At 39.8% G+C, this 19,738-nt stretch overlaps 1 protein-coding gene and 1 pseudogene across 1 annotated transcript in view; one reads left to right on the forward strand and one right to left on the reverse strand.

Moving 5' to 3' along the window:
- LOC145907419 (uncharacterized) overlaps positions 1–19,738 on the reverse strand; it is a 292,577-nt gene that overhangs the window by 37,380 nt on the left and 235,459 nt on the right. The window lies entirely within an intron of this gene.
- LOC145906372 (unconventional myosin-X-like) lies at positions 203–18,517 on the forward strand (annotated as a pseudogene).

The following is a 19,738-nucleotide window of genomic DNA, read 5'->3' on the forward strand; positions in this document are numbered from 1 at the left end:
CATTAAAGTAACTCGCCAACGAACAGTGATGTTTTCACTGCAGTCAGTACAGTTTAGCTGTTTAGTAATTGTAAGGGGAAACAAAGTTTGCCCCCTGTTGCATTTCATACCGATGTTGATGTTTGCACGCTTCAATGGTTTTTCGGGTGCTTTCCCTTATATTTGATTAAAGGTGCCGGTTTTAAACTGATTTCTGGTCAAAATGGCGGCCTTGGCTTCGCTTTGTGACGCTTACGGTAGTGATTCTGATTTTAGCGATAACGACGAGCAATTTACGCAAGTAGATCAAGCTGGCACCAAAGTAAATTTGCCTTTACCGCATGCTATTTCTTCATTGTTTGGAGACACCAAGTCGTTGAAACCCCAGGAACACCGAGGTCGAATCCGGTCGTTTCCCCATGAGCGCGGGAATTGGGCAACGTATGTTTACATACCTTACCCTAAAAAAAGTTTGGATGAATTTTAATTCAACGTTGAAAAAACACTTGAAAGCAGAGAAAGGGGGATTAAATTATCTGCTTGAATTATTGTGTACAGTTTTAAATGTTTGGGAATTAAATGACAAATCGAGTATTTCAAGGACTAATGTCATACCTCACCACTGCATAGACCCTTTAGTGGAAAGTCTCAGACAAAATTCAAAACAGTTTCGAAGATTTTCCATCACATTATCATCTGATGATTTGAACATTTATGTGAACGATGAAAAAACAAGATCATTTTGTGGGTTTAAGGTAAGTGTAACGGACAGAACTGAGTATGATTTCTGTGGGTGCACTCATGCGCGGAAACTTATTTTGTGTTTGGGTTGTGCGCGTGCTTGTAATGTTGAGTTAGTGTATCCATTGTAATCTAGTTATTTGTACGTTATTTTAATGCCTTCTTGGCTGTGATCAGTTGCATTTCTATTTGAATAAGGTGGAGCCGTGTAGGCATTTAGTTTTAAATCGTGTTTATTCTAGTTTTATTTATCTGTTTGCTGTGAAACTGCAAATTGGAATAAAAGGTTGAGAATTGCACGCATATAAAAAAGTACACGGCAATTAAGGATCTGTATCCTACAGTAAGGGTGAAACTTTTTTGACAGTATTTATTGTCTTGATTTGTTAAAAGCAAATTGATTCTAAAGAAAAATGCATATGAGCCATAACGAACCATATGATTTGATACTGATAACACTGTTGGATACCAAGCAGTTGTTTGGGCATAATGCGCTCCGCAGTGGTTCGTCTATATTGTTTGGTGCCCAGTTATGGGTACCCAACTGACTTACGTTGGAATTATCTGTTCCTGGCTAGTTTGCGAGCTAGTCCAGGGCCACAGTCACCAACTGCACTTATGAGACCCCTACAAGACAAAACCATCCACAGTGTCCCCAGGTCTATTTCAATAAGGTTGGAATAGGAAAATTTTGGCTAAAAATATTTGTTTGTAAAAGAAACAGAAAACAACAACAGTTGAACTGAAAGAAAAAGTATTAAAATTGCAAACAGATGTTGAAGAAGCAAAAGTGAAGTAATTATCCTTGGACAACATAGCAGGAGAGAATGCATTGAAATATGTATGTTCGCAATTTTAATACTTTTTCTTTCAGTTCAACTGTTGTTGTTTTCTGTTTTTTTTAAAAACAAATATTTTGAGTAACACAAACTAAAGAAGAATGCACCGACCAAATTGCAATTGCCAAACACATGGGAGTATTGATTCAAAAAACTGATCTGGCATCTCACACAGAATACCTGTGAGAACAACAAGCAGCTCATCAAAATAATCCCCACCGATAACTGAAAGTTTATCTTAAGGAAAATCAAGAATTAAATATTTTTAACAAATCAAATCTGCATTTCCCTAACTCCAAAGAAACAACTTTCAACCTGCAAAATGTTTTCATGACAGAAAGTTTGACAAGACAAAACCGAAAATTATTCAACACTTGCTTGCAGCACAAAAAAAGACAAGCCTTTAAGTATATTTGGACAAACAATGGGACAATACTACTTCGTGAAAATGATGTAAGTAAGATCAGAGCCATAACTCAACTGCTGATTTGAAACAGCATTGAACTTCCATCTCTATAAAGCAAAGTATTGTATTTTCTTTTTTTTTTATATTTAATGTAAACAATGACTGTATTTTATACAAATCTACTACACAACATGTGTGTTTCTTGTTTTCCCGCCATTATTCAGGGGTTCGTTGTGAAACCAAACGCGATCGAATATTTCAAGAACAGCAACCGCGATGCCCAGAAGATCGGGTCGATGGGACTCAACAGTCTCTGTGTTGTCACCTCACCGGACGAGAACGTCTTTGTAAGTCCCTGCTGTATGTAGGAGTAAAAGTGGGCTTTCGTGTGTTTACTAGAGATGAACACTTGTTAAATCGAACCTCGCTGTGAGATCCTGTATAGTTGGACGATTCCGTCTTACCATGTAAAACATGTAAAACTTAAAATCATAAAACGAATGTAATAAAGTTTAATAATATGTATGTTGCCTACACGAAAAGCACTTGTTTAAACATGATCAGTCTGGTATAATACAAAGGAAATATACGTTGATTCCATTAAGCATGTGATTTTTTGTGTAATATTACTGAACATTGACCGGCAGCTGTAGTTTCGATCCACACTTTCTATACTAGAAGTTACGCCCCCTCTATTTCACTACAGACGCAGACAGGTTTGTGGGAGATTGTTGTGTACGGGAGGAAGCACACCCTCCGACTCAGCACGGAGGTAGAGGAAGACGCGAACATCTGGAGCAGTGAGATCCAGGCTATGATAGATGGACAACCTCTGATTATCACCAAAACAAAGATCCTAATGGACAAGATCAAGGTACAGAAGTGTAGAATTGAAACTGAGCTTGTTGCTTGGAGTAATCTGCTTACAGGGCAACTGCTTCGATCTAATATGTCGGTAATGTGTCTGGTGATATCTTGCCACTTAGGTAGCCAGGCGAAAAGCTTCTTGCATTGAAATTACCTGCTTAAAAAACACATCAGGAAATATTATTACAATGTTGTTAACAAAACGACTCTGCCCAAAGCATTTCATTCTTTCACTTATATTTAGCATGTTGCCCATAGTGTATGAAAATATGACTAAAAATTTGTGTATGTTGCAACAGCGTTCCGATGACAATGAAAAGGAGATCGACTTAATCTATAAGAGGAACCCAATCTTCAGGCAATCAAGCGAGCCTTTAAGATCCCCTTTGCTATCCCTTCCATACGAACAGGTGACCCTGCAATTATTACAACTATCCGTCCCAGAATCCAATGCTAACGCAAACTTAATAGTGCTGCAAGTATCCATGTGGTTGTCATAAAACCACGATGACGTCAATATCATCTTAACCGAACTATCTGCGACGTAACATTACTCATATTGTTGTGTTGCTAACGAACCAAGTTGATTATTCCAAAAAAAATAAAAAATTAATAGTTTCGCTACTTAGAAAAAAAAGGCATAGAAATCATAATCAACCGTTGTTCGCTCACAGGTGCCCTCTCGTGACGACCACTACACGTTGAGGGACGAGGCTGTGAGGATTTTTAACGTCCTCCTTCAAATAGAAGAACGGACTTTCCAGAACATTGAGGAGGAAGCGAAATCACTCCAGGTAAAAATTGTTTTTAAATTTTGCTTTTTGATATTTCTCGAATTCCCGCCTGTAATTGAGTTTCCTCCCCTATATATTTGCACATGTTATGACGTTTGTCAGGTAATTGTGGATCTTTCTTTGCAATGAGTGGGGAATGATGTTCACATATCACAATTTATATCAAAGTTTTACTTGACGTCAATCAGCATTCAAAACAGACAATCAAAAAGCATTGCGACACCGTCCAGCCAACAAACTATCTATCTGTTCGTTCCAGGCGATCATGCGAGTGTGCCACGGCTCCAAGCTATTCCAGGACGAGCTTTATCTCCAATTAATCAAACAAACCGCCATCTTCACCCTCCAACTCACCACAGACGAGCAAATGTGTGACCAGCTTCATGTGACGTCATGTCCGCATTACTGGCATCTCATAGCTTGTATGTGTTGCGCGTACCGCCCATCACGTCCCGTGCTGTCTTACCTGAAGCTGCATCTAAAGAGGTATGACGTCACCAAATTGTGTAAATAACTTGGTTATCCAATGTAGAGTTCGCGGAACCCTTAACACAAAAGGTTTACTAAATTTGGGGTTCTTGGTTAAGTTAAACAATCGTTATAGGTTTCGCAGACGAAAATTTTGGGAATATCTGGTCTGAGCGCTAATTCTAAAACATCTCTAACCCCACTTTTGTTGGTAAACCAGAATTTATTGCTTGCCTCAATGCTTTGTATTCCCAGTAAAGTTGAAACAAAATGCTCGTTTAATGATAGATAAACCAAGAAATATCTTAAACCTTCACGTCCACCGACGATTTTGCCGGGCCAAACTGGTGGGGCGTGCGCCACTTTGGGAAGCACTTGCTACTAAGCAGTAGTTTTGCATTACAGCAGGTCGGGTTATCTTACCTCACGCTGTTGACTGCACACAATTGTGCCATAAGATGCCTGGGAATCTGTACAGTAATGATTATTCGGGGATCCTTTTCACCGTTTGTTTATTAACATCCGTTATCAGGGTACAAGAGCGATTTCCTGGCACTCTTGGTGGAGCTTATGCTAAGTTCGGTGAAAATGCGCTGAGTCAGCAGACGTCACGTCGACGTGAGATAGTTCCTTCCATTGCTGAGATTTGTGCTGTGCTGGAGATGAGGGACCTGGTCACTGTGATTAACTGCTATGGTGGCGCAACATGCGAAATCTACATCAACTCTTTCACCACTGCTGGAAAGGCAAGTAGAGCATTGCTGCAAATTGTAATGTCGAACACTCGGAAGTATTTCTTGTATAATTTTGAATTGTATTTTCTTCTGATGAACTGGTTTTGTTGGTTGGTGGCAAACATGCTTCTTTTTCAATATTTGTTATAAAATTATGTTCTGCATTTTTATGTGTTCAGAAGCGTTTCGTTGTTTTAGTTACAAAATATTTTTAATTTAAATTAGAGGAGTTACTTTAGACAGTTTACGTCCAACTTTGGTGTTCAGGTTGTCCAGAAACTCCAGCATGGAATGAACGTGGAAGGGAATAAGAACACGTTCGCATTATTCGAACACAAGGGCGATGTTGACAGAGCGATTGAACCAAACACTTTCCTCGCTGATATCGTTGCAAAGTTCGAACAGTAAGTTGCCGTTGGAACTTTTTTACTTGATCTGAGAAATCTAGTTACTAAATCATTGCAAGCAATTGGTCACACAGCTCAAAGAAGAAAATAAAAATATTACCGTACAAAGTAGATTTCGTAAATATTTAAAATATTTGAATTTTTTATCAAACATGGAAACTTGGGATGTTTCAAAATCATGTCGTTTGCATCTGACTACCAAATGTTTTTAATTGCTTCCCCGCCAACATAAAATTTAACTCTTTCTCATGTAACGCGAAACATTCTATTACAATGTTGTTAACAAAACGACTCTGCCCAAAGCATTTCATTATTTCACTTATATTTAGCATGTTGCCCATAGTGTAAAAAACTATGATTAAAGATCTGTGTATGTTGCAACAGCGTTCAGATGACAATGAAAAGGAGATCGACTTAATCTACAAAAGGAACCCAATCTTCAGGCAATCAAGCGAGCCTTTAAGATCCCCTTTGCTATCCCTTCCATACGAACAGGTAACCCTGCAATTATTACAACTATCCGTCCCAGAATCCAATGCTAACGCAAACTTATCAGTGCTGCAAGTATCCACGTGGTTGTCATAAAACGGAAAACGATTTTTCTTTTTATCTCGGCACTTGTGGTGTTGTGTAAACAAACTGTCCAAATGTTTGTGTAAATCTGTCTTGCGTCATTAAAGCTTTGAACAGTCCTGACCCGGTTACTCAGCACTTGCGGATCTACGTAAGCATGAGTCAGCAATTCGTTCCCACAGTCACGCGTCAACATTTGAACAAGAATAAATATCATATTCAGCTCAAACGCCAACGTTTTAAAGAGTTACACGTCTATATATTCATACTATGTTAATGAGAAGTTCCAAAAAATGCACACAATTTTCTTTGTATTACATCCTGTGCAACTATAGTCGAACCCATGAAATACTATATTCCTTGTCTCTGATTGGCAGGCCTGCGACTCACGTGACTCCCTTTCTATGGCGCTCTACTCCCAATTATTCCGTTGGATAATCTCGAAGGTGAATCACCGCATCAAGGGGCCGGACGACTTCCATTTCATCGGAATTCTCGATATTTTCGGTTTTGAGAACTTCTCGGTAACGAAGTTGCTTTAATTGTATGAAGAAAAAGTCCTTCTTGCATAACATGTTTTTATTGCAACCGAAGTTACGTCTGCCATCCGGCGAGGGTTGCCACAAGAACAGTTCCTTTAAATTAACAATACATGTCAGCTAGAGTTACACTGCAGTTGCTATAATTGCTCAAAAACCAGGAGCGTTTCTATCAATCTTGATTAAAGTCGAAATTACAAACGTTTACATTTTTAAAGCCCAGAAACGTGGACATATAAGTTTGTTTTACTAAAGGGTTGCTTGGTTACAGTTCATTCTAATTTAAGATATACATTTTTTGTTGCATCAATGTTTTGTGTGAGAAAGTACTGAAATCTTTGCAATCATTCAGTCACCTTCTATCGCCGGGTCTACATGTGTTGTTTTCAGGTGAATCGTTTCGAGCAATTCTGCATCAACTTTGCAAACGAAAAACTACAGGAATTTTTTAACCGGCACATTTTCAGCTTGGAACAAATCGAATACAACAAGTGAGTCTTCGTAAAACATCACTTACTGCATTGGAAAGCACAAATTAATGCAACAAAAAATGGAAACCATGCAATCTTCCCATTCCCCTCCACTTGTTATTTAGATTAATTAAGGACCTAAAAAACCTTTTCTGTATTTTTTTTCTCTACATTTTTCACTTTTTCGCCTGTATTTTATATCTTCGGTCGTGGTAATATCTGTGGGGAATAACCTTTCGCTTTATCTTAACATACCACGTTGGGACTCGAACCCATGCTATCCTGCACACGAACCCTAGTAAATTTGTTAACTTATTTGTGTTTTTTTTGTGATTTCAATCCCAACCATTTTATAATCGTTTTTAACTACACCGGGATTCGAACCCAGGATATCCTGGCCATGAATCCCGATCAGGTTCCTACTGGTATATGAGTCGGGCGTTTGACCAATGTTGCCACCATTTCACAATCTTCCACTTTACAGGGAAGGTATAGACTGGTGCGACGTCCAGTGGTCAGATAACAGTGAGTGTCTCGACCTGGTGGAGAAAAACCTCGGTTTGATGTCACTTATTAACGAGGAGAGTAGATTTCCGAAAGGAACGGACAAATCCCTGCTGCAGAAACTCCACAACCAACATGCGGTAAGTTAAAACATATTATTCACCCTACTTTGTTACGTCACAACTTCCTCAACAACTCGGTATTTCGAGTTTAAAGCACTAGTGTCCGCTTTGTTACGTCACAACTTTAACTCTGTTTTTTTTCACAGAAAAATCCCTTCTACGTGAAACCTCGAGTGACTGGAAACCAGTTCGGGATTCGACATTACGCTGGGGAGGTAAGGGTTGAGGCTGGGTTGAGGTTGGGTTGAGGCTGGGTTGAAGTTGAAGTTGGATTAAGGCTAGGTTGAGATTGGGTATTCCCAAACGATTTTGCTTTATGCGTTCGTGGGTGATGGCTAACTTAATATTGCAGGTTCTCTACAATATCGATGGCTTCCTGGAGAAAAACCGCGATACATTTCGTGATGATTTACTCGGCTTGTTGAAGGATTCCAGGTATATATTTTAACTAATTTAATTATCTAAAAAAAAACTCGTGACATTATTTTTCATAGCTGTGATCTTATCTACGACATGTTTGAGAAAGTTCGGGGAACTTCGGAAGACTCCGGGAAAGGTCGGAAAAAGCAGTCAGCCGTAACAGCAAGTGGCCACTTTAAAGTAAGTTCTCTTTCTACAGTTGAAGTTAATTTGGATTTTCCATACATTTAACAATTTGACAGAAATCCCTCCACGCTTTAATGGAAAGACTTTCATCTGCAAGTCCGTTCTTCGTGAGATGCGTGAAACCAAATGTGGAGAAGGTGATTACTTGTAAAATGTTCACAATGTATAAAATGCATATGTGGGTACCTAGTTACATAAATAATTAACTTTTGTTATTTTTCCTGTGTTGCGCAGGAACAAGGAAATTTAATGCACATAATATACGCAAATAAACATAAATATTAACAATCACAATCCCGTTCAAAAGCAACAAAAATATCAGCAGAAGTCGCCGCGATCAGAAAGTTTGTAACAAACTTGTTATTCACCACTAGGTGGCGGAGAACTTCAACCCCGGGGTCGTTCTAAACCAACTTCGTTATTCGGGAATGTTGGAAACTGTGAGAGTGAGGAAGGCTGGCTTTCCGGTCAGGCGGTTGTACAAAGACTTTCTTGACAGGTGGGTCACGTGACTATCTAGAACTGGTCTGTGATCCAGGTCTGTGATTGGTTGTTGCTTTCACGCGGCATGGATCTAGTAATAACTAAAAATTCATGTGTAGAAATTTCCTCCACTTTCGACCATTTAAAATGTGCATGTTGGACCACAAATCATGCATTAAGTCACACCAGTCTCTGTCGCTTAACTGCTAAATGTTTTGACCATTAAGATACGGAATGATTTGCGCTCTGTCGTCATCCAACGAACCACGTGATCACAGCAAGGAAGTTTTGAACTTGGTTGACCCCGAAGGGACGAATTGAAGACTCGGAAATACAAAGGTGGGATTTGAACAAGATCCATTCTTCACAGGTGTAAAGTATTTGCCGTCTTGGTTTAAGTCACGAACTGCTGGCAGATCTTTCACTCAAGGGTCTTATGCGAAAACCCTGCGTAACCGCGCAACTGCCTCGAACAATGTTTACATTCTGTGTTATTTTTATTGATAAGAAATAATGACGTAACGTTGGATGTTTTAACTCTGCAGGCGTTCATGAAGGAAATTCTCGAACAAAAGTTGGAAAAGGTGTCACGTGCCGCTATTATCATCCAATCAGTGATGAGAGCTGTAGCGGCGCGAAAATACTTTCTTCGCCTGAAGAAGAACATCGTACACACACAACGATTCGTGCGAGTAAGCAATTTGTATGATTTCTGTGGGTTAAAGTATCGCGATCGAATGCATGCCAATATTATGGAACAACAACGACACCAAGTGGCGTAAAATATTACTTGGCCTAACGCGAAACACAGTGAGGTTTTTTTAATTGTCTGGGAGTCCCCAAAGTAAAAGAAGTAAATACCAACGTTTCTTACTATGGTTAACGTTATCAATTTATTTGTTCTGTTCTCGTGTGCCTGTCGCACAAAAAGTTTACAGACAAATTCAGTGCCTTCATATCTTTTGTGAAACCCTAGTTTTTTGGGGGTCTGCATAAAAACTTGTTTGTTATTTTCCCGCCATTATTCAGGGGTTTGTTGCGCGGAGGAAGTTCAAACGAGTTTACAAGGCGATCATCACAATGCAGAAATTCGAGAGAGGAAGGAAAGCAAGAAAATTATTCAAACTTCTTCTCGCAGAAAAACGAGAGAGGGAGAGAAAAAGGGCGGAGGCGACGATCGTCTTCCAGAAATACACGAGAGGGCGGGCAGCCCGGAAGATGTTTAAGGTAGGATGTTGCTGTTTTTGGATGGTTTCAATGCTGTTGGTAGTTTTAGCACAGGAGTACACAACCCATGCGTGTCATATTAGTTGTTACATGCCAAACATTTGCGTGACCTCTTTTCAGTGATTGATGCTTGCTGGCAAGGAAACTTGACGCAACATTGTTGGACAAACATACTATCAATAAACACACTTGGAGTTTACGATTTTCTACTTAAAATACTAAATACACTCAAAGCACTGTCACTTTGTGTAAAAAGTCATTGAGTGCATTTGCTGATACGATTTCCATGGCAACCTTCATGTTTACACCTTTCCATTGTTTAGATCCTGCTTGAGAAACACAGACAACTCAAGGCTCTTAAGGAACAAATGGAAAGGGAGAGGAAACAGAGGGAGGAACAGGTTTGTCCGTCCCTTACTTTCCTTTTACCCCCCAGCTTTATAAATTTAAAGGTCACAATAACATTGTGTAAGAATCCTGGAACAGAACGGTTTCCTCCACTTTTATGAATTTCCACATAAATTGTTTGGCTAATATTTAAAGTTTGACTTTGTGTTTGCAATAAGTTTGTTGAGGTTTCAAAAGTTGGGCGAATTGTTCTCAAAAATTAGGTTTTTTGAATAAACTAAGACAAGAAAATGGTTTCTGTAGGCGCGCTTGGAACGGGAGAGACTCGCGAGGGAGGAAGAAGAAAAAAGGCGAAGAGAGAAACAGGAACAAGAGGTGGTAATAAAAACCTTAAAATTTTCTGATTTCCTTGCATAGAAGGAAAAGTTACCTTTCCTGTGTTGATTGTTTGAAGAAACCCAGACACCAAATTGCTTTAAATCTCAACAATCTGATTTTTACAGTCGAAATACTGAAAAGATTTATTTTAGCAATTGGTTGACATGTTTGTACAAGTAACACGAAAAGTGCAATATTTTCTGTGTGGTAATCATTCCCACAATACTTGGTCACTCTCTGATTATCTGGTGAAATTTCCCCTTTCCAGATGGCGAGAGAGGCTGAAATGGCCAGGGAAGCGACGGAGAACGGATTGGAGGAGGACGCTGAGGGTCTTCCTTCACCCCCACCGCCCCCACCTTGTGAAAAAATGTACAGCCCCCGCGAATCAATGGATGGCGAACACGTGGGTGCTTGTGTGTGCTACGTATACGTTTTTGTAAAACAAATCTTGATCTTTTAAACAAAATACTTGCTTTTTGGGTTGGTTACTTTTTAACACTTGGAACTTTTAATTTAATTGTTTCTTGGTTTCCGCCAGCAAGAGATTCAAATCATATTTCTATTGTAAAAAAACAACTTGCCTATCTCTTTGGGCAGGAATCGGCTCTTGCGTCACTCGACGCCGTCATAGATTCCGCTGACGTAGACAGTGCTTACTCAACCGTGAACAAGAGGATGCTCTCATCCGGTGGAGAGGAGGAGCTTGATGATGCGGAACGGGAGGACATGGAGAGGATCTTCCAACTTGAACTTGAGATCGCGCAGATGCATCGACGAAGCGAGGCCAGGGAGAGTCTTGCGCTGGAAGTGGTGAGAATAAGTGTTGTGATGTCATAATATGATTCAGAATACTGGAAGAACAATCTAAGTTGGCAAAAAAATAATCTGGTATTTTTACAAAAAAAATTTTATTTGTTTTGCTGACTCTAATAATTTTTAATCAGGATCAACCTGAAGCAACCGATGAATTTGTAACGAACGTGGGTGAGGAATATTACCCCGACGAGAAGGCAGACGAAAACAGAGGAATGGACATTCTACAGGTTACAAATATAAGTTGTTTGCGTGCAAACAACACTGTGAATGTTACTAGGATTTTATTTTGTCCATACTAACAATTCAATCCGGCTCAATTGCCTAATGGTGGTTGCTATTTTTAAATTCACTAACAAATGATTTTGCGTAACCCAAGATCATTCTTATCAATTGTAATTCCGATAATCAATCCGATGACGTCATCCTCGTGACGTAGCAAGTCAGCTTGTATTAGGTCTGAAATCATCTCAAAATAATTTACCGTTTAAATTATAATTGGTCTATAGTTTAATGGCGTTTACTGATTGATTTTAAATTGCCCCCGAATGCGTAATATTGTGATTTATGCAACGCATAAGCGAGTTACTCGCAACCACAAAGCAAAGTTCGGGGTGCTGGTGATACTATGGACAAAAAAGAAGATTTTTTAAACATTTTGTTGCTCCAGGATTTGGGTTTTGAAGATTTTGAAAGCCAAGTGGACGCAATGATGCATAACACATCGTATGACGTCGATCAAATGAATGTACGATATTTGTTTTTGTTTTAAGCTGATTTGCACGTTGTTTTGTAACAGTTACCTGAGTGGCGACGAGTCACATTGTAAGTTTCCGAGACGGGGAAGAGGTTGTGGTTATATTGTTTATGTTTGCATGGAAGTATTCTCGCACTGGGTGACAATTAGTAAACAACAATATGGCAGTCGTTTTATTTATGCTAAGAGCAAACGACGTGAAGGTTAGACGGAATAATATGTTGGACTGAGATTTCCACCTTCGTGGTTCCCAGTCTTCACAACTCGCATTCGTCCAATATGTTCTCACGGCGCACTGAAATTTCGTGACGTTTTAGGGATGTAATAGTAATACAGTTGTTGGTATTGAGCAGTTCGCTTGTTACGTATCACATTGATCAGTGCAACAACTGAATGGCTCAGTTTGTTATGGAAATAAAATTCACCTCCACGTAAGCTGGCCAACAACATTTAAGCAACAAACTAGCAAACGTCACACCAACCTCTGCCACTGTGAAGATTGGTTGATATTTGAAAACACATCATTGCACAACCTTACAACCTGTTATAGGGTGGCCTCATGAGCCAGTGGAAGAGACGGTGGTGCGTCCTGAGTAACAGCACTTTCATGATCTTCAGAAGCAAACAGGATAGTTTAAAGTGCGGCTAGCTGTTTAAGAAAGCTGACAGTGGCAAAGGAACTCTGAGAGGAACTCTCCCAAGGAAGAATTGGCAGAAAAGGTTGGTGGTCGGCGATGTATTTCATATTATATTTCCGTTGTTAGTTCTACGTAGCAGTTGTAAGTTACACGAAGCTTGAACACTAAACAAGGTACAACAACAAAACACTAAACAAGGTACAACAACAAATAACCAAATCCAGATGGTTCACGCTGCGCAACCAGGAGTTGAAGTTTTACGATAACGACGAAGAGAACGCCAAGTGTCGGGGGACGATCGACCTCAGTCAAATATCCGACGTAACTGACGTCACAGAGAAAGAGAATGGCATTGACATCATTATGACGTCATCAAAAGTGCACCACCTTTCGGTGGAATCGAGCGAGGAGGCGGGGGAATGGTACAGGTGAGTTTAAACCAGAATCGCCAACGTTTGGTAAAAAGTCTTTGGATGCAGTGTGGACTTTCACTGAAAATACTGTGAAATGTTATTGAGTGGAACTTTTTTTCCGCAGCATGTTGATGAAGATTGTATCGAGCACGGAGAAAGAGATAGCAAACATGGAAAGCGAGTTCGCGAACCCGAAGAACGCTCTGATGACGGTCGACGGTCAAACCGTTACCCAGGCAACCGCAACATCTGTGTCAGGTGACTCTCGTGTATTTGAGCAAGTTGTCAGTTTCTCTTGAGGAAAAGACGTTACAATATAAATAGGCTTTAGGGGTTCTGGCACTGATTTTAATCTCAGGAATCGGTTACATTATGGATGCTACATTATAACCAATTACTCCTATCGTGGCATCGTGGCGACAAGATGTGAATAATATTAAGTGGTTTGTGACTGCAGGAAAGTCAAACACGTTCACTGTGACGACATCGCAACGTGTTTACACTTTCGCGAGTGATTCGGGGGAGGAAATGCATCACTGGATCACTTTACTCAATGAGAGCAAGAACACAGCAAGTTCAGGCGACTCGGTACGTGTTAAACAGACAGAAACCAAATCCCATTTGACTTCAGGTTTTATAATGATTGCTTCACAATTGGTCACAAATCAAAACGACAAAGTGAATTTTTAGAAAAATTACACAATAAGTTTTGTCAAGATAATAAAAGTCAGTAACACTTTCTTTTATAACTCAATACATATTTTCTTTGTGGTAAGAGAACTCTTCAGGCTCGCCCACAATCTCAAATATTGTTAATACACTTTCAGGCTGGCCAGGATTCTTTCATACAGCAAGGTTGGTTGCTTAAAACATCTTACGAGAAGCAGAAAGTGAGTCACCAACGTCGGTGGTTCGTTCTGAAACCAAACGCGATCGAATATTTCAAGAACAGCAACCGCGATGCCCAGAAGATCGGGTCGATGGGACTCAACAGTCTCTGTGTTGTCACCTCACCGGACGAGAACGTCTTTGTAAGTCCCTGCTGTATGTAGGAGTAAAAGTGGGCTTTCGTGTGTTTACTAGAGATGAACACTTGTTAATCGAACCTCGCTGTGAGATCCTGTATAGTTGGACGATTCCGTCTTACCATGTAAAACATGTAACACTTAAAATCATAAAACGAATGTAATAAAGTTTAATAATATGTATGTTGCCTACACAAAAAGCACTTGTTTAAACAGGATCAGTCTGGTATAATACAAGGGAAATATACATTGATTCCATTAAGCATGTGATTTTTTGTGTAATATTACTGAACATTGACCGGCAGCTGTAGTTTCGATCCACACTTTCTATACTAGAAGTTACGCCACCTCTATTTCACTACAGACGCAGACAGGTTTGTGGGAGATTGTGGTATACGGGAGGAAGCACACCCTCCGACTCAGCACGGAGGTAGAGGAGGACGCGAACATCTGGAGCAGTGAGATTCAGGCTATGATAGATGGACAACCTCTGATTATCACCAAAACAAAGATCCTAATGGACAAGATCAAGGTACAGAAGTGTAGAATTAAAACTGAGCTTTTTGCTTGGAGTAATCTGCTTTCAGGGCAACTGCTTCGATCTAATATGTCGGTAATGTGTCTGGTGACTATCTTGCCACTTAGGTAGCCAGGCGAAAAGCTTATTGCATTGAAATTACCTGCTTAAAAAACACATCAGGAAATATTATTACAATGTTGTTAACAAAACGACTCTGCCCAAAGCATTTCATTATTTCACTTATATTTAGCATGTTGCCCATAGTGTATGAAAATATGACCAAAAATTTGTGTATGTTGCAACAGCGTTCAGATGACAATGAAAAGGAGATCGACTTAATCTACAAAAGGAACCCAATCTTCAGGCAATCAAGCGAACCTTTAAGATCCCCTTTGCTATCCCTTCCATACGAACAGGTGACCCAGCAATTATTACAACTATCCGTCCCAGAATCCAATGCTAACGCAAACTTAATAGTGCTGCAAGTATCCACGTGGTTGTCATAAAACCACGATGACGTCAACATCATCTTACCCGAACTATCTGTGACGTAACATTGCTCACATTGTTGTGTTGCTTACGAACCAAGTTGATTATTCAAAAAAAAATATGAAAGTATTGGTTTCGCTACTTAGAAAAAAAAGGCATAGAAATCATAATCAACCTATGTTTGCTCACAGGTGCCCTCTCGTGACGACCACTACACGTTGAGGGACGAGGCTGTGAGGATTTTTAACGTCCTCCTTCAAATGGAAGAACGGACTTTTCAGAACATTGAGGAGGAAGCGAAATCACTCCAGGTAAAAAAAATGAAAAAATTGTTTTTAAATTTTGCTTTTTGATATTTCTCGAATTCCCGCCTGTAATTGAGTTTCCTCCCCTATATATTTGCACATGTTATGACGTTTGTCAGGTAATTGTGGATCTTCCTTTGCAATGAGTGGGGAACGATGTTTACATATCACAATTTATATCAAAGTTTTACTTGACGTCAATCAGCATTCAAACGTCACGTCGACGTGAGATAGTTCCTTCCATTGCTGAGATTTGTGCTGTGCTGGAGATGAGGGACCTGGTCACTGTGATTAACTGCTATGGTGGCGCAACATGCGAAATCTACATTAACTCTTTCACCACTGCTGAAATGCTCTACTGAGTAAGTTTATTTAAGTGGAGCCGAAACTTTATCTTCATTGCTTCGTTCCGTTTAACCAACAAAAAAGCATAAAAATATAAAACTGCCAATGGATTTTCCAGACTTCTTTTGCGAATATAAAACATGGATTTCTTTTCCAGTGCTGACATTGGCAAATATTATCCAATCAACAAGTTGATGGCCGCTTACGAGATCACAAACGAAAACGAAGACTTCTACTTCAAACGAACCGATTCTTTCTCGAATGAATTAAATGCAAACTCAATGCCAGCCAAGAAACGTTCTGTGAGTAAAGGTTTTTATTCGGTCTCAATTTGATTTTTTCGGTAATTAAGACGTTCTCATAAATTACGTTAAATTCCAAACTCGCCATGTAGATCTGCCCCTCTTCGAACACATCCTTTCATCCCATGCTAGTTATCCGTTCCCATGGGGGCCTGACTCGATAAACTGTGGTTTTATCGGTGCCTGTGCCATTTTATTCCGCATATTTATTGTTCACACGCGTTCAAGTCGTTTTTGTTCAAAACAAAATTAAGTTATATTTGGACGTTGGCACCAACCGCGCATGAATCGTATTCCACAACTAATCGTCATTCTTTAAATCAGCTCGTATATTGATAGTTAGTAAAACAACAAAGAATTTTAATTTGTGGACGAAGCGAATAGAGGCCGAAACGTTAAAATTGAACAAATCGTTTTTGTCAACGAAGAGTTTCGGCAGATTTTAATTCTTTCAGGGGTCGAGTCTTTTCAACACGTTCCGGAAGAGAGGGATGAAGAAGGTGAAGGAGGAAGGTGAGAGCGGTGAGATGAAGAGGAGTTTCTTCCTGGAGGAACTACAGGATGTCAAATCCAACGTCCTGGATAGATGGAGGAGATTGAGAGGAATGCCGCAAGAAGACGCCGTGGTCAGTATCACAATAATCTCACTAAACAATAAGACTTTTGTGTTTTGTGTTATTGGATGTCGGGACATCTCTGCCCGTGGTTGATATTTATTGGCATTGTATTTGGGTGCTTGATGTTTAAATATTATTCGCATAATTTTATGTTCAGCGTATTTCGCGTTCTCTTCATTCCGTCTAATTCATTTTATCTCAACAATTTGTTTCAGGCTGAATATGTTAACCTTGCACGTCGGTGGCCCGGATACGGATCCTACTTGTTTAAAGTTGAAAATCACGACGCGCAGTTCGGTCAAACCCTTCTCACTCTGGCGATATCGGCGCAGGGAGCAACTGTGTTCAAACGAGGCCACTCACAGTCCCTAGATCATTTCTCATATGAAAAGTAAGTTTGATCGAACACAATGGTTCGTTTTCAACGCGGGAAGAAACGAAACTTGTTGGTGTTATTGGCTCTCAACGTTTCTGCTTATCGGTCTTATGAATATAATGCAGTTTATTTTACGAAACATAAACTTACCATAACCATAGTAGTGGGGTAACGTGGAGTCCATATTTCCCTGCAGTTTATTTGGCGTCAGAAAACAAAATTGTTGGTAAACTACGGCCCAAATGTTTGATTCGGTCAAATGCCCACTTACAAATAAAGTTTTCAAATATAGTCTCGGGTTTGCTGCGGCCGGTTTCGAATTCGGCTCTGACGTTTGAAAAGTCTCAGAACCACTGTTCCAAACAATTAAACAAGATTTTGCAGCTACATTCCTTGAGTTGAAATGTTATTGTGTCTTCCTCTCAGGATCCAGTCTTTCGGAGCGGGATCTGCGAATGTTTTCAGACTTCAGACCGAGTCAAGAGGGGACATTTCCTTCACCGCAGAATAAGTTAACGAGATTGTGAAACTCATGCGAGCTTACGTCACCGCCCTCTTCCGCCGAAAGCATTGAAAGTTGACACCGAGCACTTTTATTGCGTTCAGATTTTAACGAAACTTTAGTATTTGTCGTTCTAGCCACAAACTTGAATGTTAAGATCAGGGGTTTTCCACAGGGTCACCATATGGACCACAGCGATCTATATCAATGGCTTCCACATTACCACACAACATTGCCTTCGCCGATGCATGTTTTTGTGACATTACTCAGCAAAAACTTTCGTCGGTTGGGAGGATCCACAGAGTTAACCAGGGTGTCGTTGTACCCGAACAAGCTCGCGAGTTGTTCAAGGTCTTTTACGTCCCAATAAGGTTTAATTACAGGATCATGTATCTTATAGTTTCGGCATATACGCTTACACCCACTCTCAATACTCCGCTCCAGTGTTTAAACCTTGCAGTGACGATTTTCATTTGTTTTGCCACTTTCACATGTTTTTTTCGCTAGTCATATTCTTTCTTGTCGTGAAGCACTTGGTGATCTTTTCTGTCTATTTTGTTTTCGGGAAACCAAATTCCATAACCTAGAAATCACTACCAGCGATAAAGTTGTCAGTCCCACTCATGGCTGTTCAACTTTTGTAATTTCAATATTATTTCACAATTTTTCGCCGCAATTATGAACCACACCCAAAATATGTGTTTCCGCTTAATTTTAACATCTAAATAACGTCATCAATACGACGACGTCACCACGTAACATGAAATATTCCAACCGCTTTCGTACCTATTGTTGTCAACCCTTTTATCCTTAGACTGCCTATCTTTTAACATTGTTATCTGTCTAATATTATTTATTGTACATTTGCATCAATTTATTGCTTCTTCGATTTGGTTGTTTTATAAACACAGTTCCTTGTATGTCTGCGGCAAGCCAGTTGAGGCCTGTGATGTCACAATTGCTTATTGTTACGTTCCAATTACTGATATTGTTTCACTGTCGCTCGGTTTTGAAAAAGAAACAAACCCTGAATTGGGATCGAAAAGAAATTCGTATTTTGAGATCTTGTCGGAAAATTCTGGTTTTTAACATGGCCTGAAACTGACATCATGACCCTTGGTGTTTGGTGGCTGGAAATTCTATTTATCGAGTAATTTATTTCGAGTTCAGGAATCAATTCTACAAAACTTCACTCTCTCCATGCCATCTACATTCTTCCATGGAATGCAACCGGCAGACGCATCAGACGCGTCTGTGTCCTCCACAAACTGCTGTGTTAAGTTTGGTTATTACACAAGAGTGTATAAGGTCTAACCATGGGAGGTGACAAGAAAATGATTTGTAAAGGAAAACCAAAGCTAGTATGCTACTCATGCCGAAGCAAATGTTTCAAACACCACTGTGTTCATCATCAGTGACAAGTAGGAATGAGTTGCAGCAAGGTGTGCGCAGAGGTAGGCAGGTAACTGAACAGACAAAAACAACAACACAAATGAAACACGTGACAGACGCCACTCGAATGCCCACGGCCGTGACGTCATCATTTGGGCTGCAATGAGGACCTGGATGTTGACAAGAAACCTTTTTACACAATTTACCCTCACATAAAACCTTTCCCATAAGTCGGAGAAATGGCGCCGCGATATCCGCGCATTTCTGCAAATATTTGCGGTGAATTGGCGTGAATGCATTTTTGGGGTTTATCAGAGAAAGCCAAACTGAACTGAATCAAATTTACTGACATCCTCGAATCAGAAATCAACTGTCAAATCTGATGGATCAATGTTTATATTTACATGGATTATCAACATAAAGCATGGAAACGGTTGCATGCGATATTACAACAACGACATGATATACAAGGAATGATAAAACGGAATATGTTGTCAATATCTAATTGACACGTTGACATAATTCTATGGAAGAAGTGGCATCCGAAACACACAAAATGTAATAATAAGTAGTGTCGACGTCATAATTGCAATTATTACGTTGTGTTTTTCTGGCATCAACCGTTTTTTCAATAACCTCGGATAATTATCACGCTGTAAACCAAGTTCAACTCATTTACGGCGAACGTGCTATTCGTTCGTTGACACTTCCAGCAACAAGCCGCCTTTTCAAATGAGTCACGTGGTAATCCGAACT

This window comes from Ascidia mentula, chromosome 6, assembly GCF_947561715.1.
Source record: "Ascidia mentula chromosome 6, kaAscMent1.1, whole genome shotgun sequence".
Classification (NCBI taxonomy): domain Eukaryota; kingdom Metazoa; phylum Chordata; class Ascidiacea; order Phlebobranchia; family Ascidiidae; genus Ascidia; species Ascidia mentula.